Genomic DNA, 5,325 nt, shown 5'->3' with positions numbered 1-5,325 from the left:
TTCACTTACCCATTCCTGCGCTCGGGCCAATTGGCGAGAAATTCACATGCCATAGTCACATTAGCCCGGCCCCGAGCATCCACAAAACTACCACATTTCATCCTCTCAATTTGAGCTCGAATTGCTTCGAACCTAGGTTGACGCCTCAAGGGGTTCTCAGGGAATTCAATACCCCCATCTTCAATGGAGGGCCTAATTTTGAGCCTCATGAAGCGATTATGTGCCTCCTCACTTACAAATCAAAAGCCGTAGCTGGCGGGTTTGACGACGAACCTTCTTCAACATGCCTTGTTCTTTTTGGCCCCATTATCTTAGAAATAATTTTTTTTTTCTATTTTGTTTTTTTTATTTCAAAATTATTCTAAGAAAAATTGGGCAGCACCTCCCCTTAATTTTCTACTTCCCAAAAATTCAAAATCACTCAGACAGTGCAAATAATATCACTAACAACTCAATACCACAATATAATTCGACAAACCCAATATCAAAAACAATTTTTTCACAATATTCACTATTACCACCAAAAATTCATAATTAATAAATCAAATTCCTAAATATGATAGGAAGTGATACTTACAAACCCAAAGAAGCTTTTACTCCACCTCCATTGTTGAATATCCTTGAAAGCTTGAGGTTGAAGATGAAGAACAATGGTATTTTTGGATTTGGGGTAATATGGATGATTTTTGGTGTGATTTTTTTTTTTTTATGGAAAGTGAAGATTGATGATTGAAATTGGTTTTAGGATGGATTGGGATTGAGAAATTGGTTTGAAGATGAAAGAATTGAAGATTTGGGGAAGAAAATTTTGAAATTTTCGAATGAGAGAGGTTGGGGGCGGCTGATGGTTTTGAATTTGGGTGTATGGTTGAATGGGGGAAAAAATGGGGTATTTATAGAATTTTGCGAGCTGGTCGCGACAAGCCCATGGGCTGGTCGCGACCATTTTAAATTTGAAAAAAAAAAAACTGGGCTCTGGAAATTGTGTGGTCGCGACCACGAAAAAGGGTCGCGACTAGCACAAGCCCTGGTTGCGACTACTGGAACCAAAAATTTTCTCGTGGTTTCTGTAAAGTCCCAGGTCGCGACAACCAAAAAGGGTCGCGACCCAGGAACCTGGTGGTCGCGACCACTGGGTTCCCGATCCCGAATTTTTTTTTTCACGTTTTTCACGATTCAACTGGAAAAGTTTAATGTCTGGTACTTTACCAAAAAATTTAAAATACTAAAAATACTAAAACATAAATTGAAAACATAACCAAAGAGTCTGAAAAAAATTAAAGAAAACACTTGGGTTGCCTCCCAAAAGCGCTGTCTTTATCGTCATCTAGCCGGACGCTGAGTTGTTGTTTAGAGATGCGCCAGAATAATGGCGGACTTGGCTTGGTCAATTTGACCTCCCAAGTAGAGCTTTAAACGCTGTCCATTAACTTTGAAGGTTACTGGACCTTCTCCTTTCAATTTTACTGCTCCATAGGGAAACACCTTGACCACGGTAAACGGTCTTGACCACCTTGATTTTAGCTTACCAGGAAACAATTTCAACCTTGAATTGAAAAGTAACACTTGCTGCCCAGGTTGAAACTCCTTCCTAACTAAGCCTTGGTCATGCCACTTCTTGGTTCTCTCCTTGTAGATCTTAGCATTCTCGTAAGCCTCATTGCGAAACTCCTCCAATTCATTCAATTGCAGTAATCTTTTCTCTCCTGCAGCCTTTAAATCCATGTTGAGAGTCTTCATAGCCCAATAGGCCTTATGTTCTAATTCCACCGGCAGATGACAAGCCTTTCCAAACACCAACCGGTATGGTGACATCCCGATCAGTGTTTTAAATGCTGTTCTATACGCCCACAGTGCATCATCTAACTTTCTTGACCAATCTTTCCTAGATCTCTGCACTGTTTTCTCCAGAATCATCTTTATCTCCCGGTTAGAAATTTCAGCTTGACCATTACTCTACGGATGGTACGGTAGAGCAGTTCTATGATGGACACCATATCTTGAAAGGAGTGCTTCAAACTGTTTGTTGCAGAAGTGACTCCCTTCATCGCTTATGATTGCTCGGGGAGTACCAAACTGAGTGAATATGTTCTTTTGAAGGAAGCGGAGAACTGTTTTACCATCATTTTGTGGTGTTGCTCCAGCTTCAACCCATTTCGACACATAGTCCACAGCCAATAAGATGTACAAATTGCTAAAAGATGAAGGAAAAGGACCCATGAAGTCTATCCCCCACACATCGAACAATTCCACTTCCAAGATTCCTGTTAAATGCATTTCATTTCTCCTTGAGATATTACCTGTACGCTGACAACAATCACATGCCTTCACAAAAGTACTAGCTGTTGGAAATTATTTTTACCAGGATCTTAGATCTACTCACAAGTATGTTTATTAACATCCTAAATAAGAACTTTCTAAAATGATAAATTAAACACATATAAAGTTTAAGAAACCTTACATTGGGTGCAGCGGAATAATATGACTCCTTCCGTTCAGATATCTAGCCCTTGATTCCTTTCTGTAGCAGAGCATTATCAATATCTGAACCTGGATCTCTTTCTCTGAATCTTTGATGCTGAAACTCCTTTTGCTGAATGTCTTTCTTCACGATCTTCCTCACTATGATTGAGGTATCACTTGCTGTGTGTGGGCACTACTCATACACTAAGGATTTTGAAATTTGAGAGGGAAGAAAGAGAGAGTGGGTTCGGCCAAAGATAGGGAGAGAGAAGGCTTAGATTTTTCTGATTCAGAAAGTGTCAGAAGAAATGTGTGTTTTTCCTGAAGCCTTCTCTATCTATTTATAGCATTCCACTAGGGTTAGGTTTGAATTATTTGGCATTAAAATAATGAAAATATCAGTTTAAATTTCCTACAAAAGTGGCAGGCCCTATACTAGTGGATTTGGGCCTCACTTTTTGCAATTTTGCAGGTTTACCTTTTCTGCATCTGATTTTCTCAAAAACGCCAATTTTCTAATTCAACCATTTAAATGCCAATTCTAACTATTTAATAACTATAAATAATTATTAAATAATATTGTCATTTATCATATTTATTAATTGAACCATACAAAGTATCATAATTAACAAATATGCCCCTATAAACTCTTTCTTTACAATTTCGCCCTTACTTAGTGAAAAATTCACAAATAGACATAGTCTAATTTGAGAATTATAATTGATTAATCAAAACCAATTACATGAGTCTTACAAGCAATATTATCTCAACTAGTGGGGGGACCATGGGTCTATATAACCGAGCTTCCAATAAGTAGATCAAGAATTTAGCACTAAAATTCACTAACTTATTAATTCTTCGTTGAATCCACGCATAGAACTTAGAATTGCACTCTCAGTATATAGAATGCTCTATATGTTCCACCATATAGACACATCATTAGTTATCCATTGTTATAATCCTAATGTGATCAATGATCCTCTATATGAATGATCTACACTGTAAAGGGATTAAATTACCGTTACACCCTACAATGTATTTATTCCTTAAAACACTTGACCCCGTATAAATGATATTTCAGCTTATGTGAAATGAGTACTCCACCATTTATGTTCGTTTGGTCAAGCTCGAAGGAGATCATCCTTTGCTTACTATTCGCCAGATAGAAGCTATAGATTCCATGTTTATGATAGCGCTCCCACTCAATTGCACTACCGTGTTCCCAAAATGTACGTATCACCCTGACCTAAAAGTAGGCTTAACTAACAAATCAAAGAACACGAATAGCCTTTCAAGATTGAGCCTAATCATATCACGATTAAGATCATTTGATGTAGGATCAACTAGGCGATATTGACTTGAATAGATATTACGGTATGTTTAATAAATCTAAGTCAAAGTTCAATATCGGTCCCTTTCGATGCATACTCCATGCATCCAACCTGAGCTTTACTTTAACCAATGCTCTGGAAAGAACATAGCACTTCTCCAAATGCAAGTAAACTCTGTTGTAGATTATCATATCAGTAAAACCCTGTGTCTGATAAATCTAGGAAACTTTATTCACATAGTCATGTTTACTTTCCAATGTGTTGACGGCACAATAAACAGGATCAAGTATGTGAAAAGGGTTTCATATGAATTTATACATTATGTACATATAATCATGAAATAAATCATGTGAACCATGCAACATTAAATGTTATTTCTGATCTATATTAATAAGCAAATCTGATTATATTGAAATGAGTTTTATTTAGGGCATAAAACCCAACAAACTCCCACTTGCACTAATATAAAACAAAAAGTGCGTTTCAAATAATCTCAACACCTTGATATACAAATCAAGTGTAGTAGTAGTAAACTCCTCGTAATAGGATCTGAAAGGTTGAATTAAACACAACCTTTTCTCCACTATTACTCTTCCTTTAATCACAAAATCATTGATAATGTGAAATTCCTCTCTATATGTCTACTCTCTTGGGATACTGGATTCTATATCTTTGGCAACTACTTTTGGTTAATCAGGAAATTAACACTAGTAGTTTAAGGCAATTTGGAATGGTGCCAAAGATGTATAGAACTTTCCTTAGACTGAATAAGTACCTTTCCTGCAACTTTAACATTCAGTCTCTCTCTGGTAGACCTAGAGACTTCAGATAGGTTTTTACACTTCTCCAAAATCACTATTCCACCCCCAGAGTAACCACCATCTTATCAGAAAGATTTACTAGCACAAAGGCAAATTTCGAAATCTGATATGGTGTAGTCTAAGAGTTTTAAACACACTCTTATAGACTAACATATAGTTCCTCTTCTTAATCTTAGGATTTACTTGATTTTCTTCCAATGTTCTTCTCCTGGATTAATCTGATACCTACTCATTACTCCCACTCAACAGCAGGTGTCTGGTCTAAGGCATACAAAAGCATATCTAAGACCTCTCACTGTTGATATAAGAAATTCTTTCATGGCTTTATCTTTTCTGGAATAGTTGAGACTTTTCCTTAGATAAAATCTATGCCTAAGAAGTTGTGAAGCTTCTATAGATTGCCATTAGAAAGAAAATGCTTGACATCTTACTAAAGTAAGTTGCTTGCATTAGAGTAAGTAATTACCAGGTATACCACAAGCCATAGGTTTAGATAAACTCAAACCTATAATACTAGGAACAGGAAGTTTTGTTAAGTCCATTGAATAGACTTATAAACGTAAATTTCCTTTTATATCCTTGTAATAGAAAACTTAAGGTTACTCCATGTGAATGGATTAAACCATAGTTCTATTGGCTTTCTTCTTAGTTTCTTATCTTGACAATCCACTACTTGTTTAAACTCACAATGGATTTTAATCACTAGTGTC

This window comes from Cannabis sativa, chromosome 3 (assembly GCF_029168945.1).
Source record: "Cannabis sativa cultivar Pink pepper isolate KNU-18-1 chromosome 3, ASM2916894v1, whole genome shotgun sequence".
Taxonomy (NCBI): Eukaryota; Viridiplantae; Streptophyta; class Magnoliopsida; order Rosales; family Cannabaceae; genus Cannabis; species Cannabis sativa.
Note: the sequence above shows the minus strand (reverse complement) of the source record.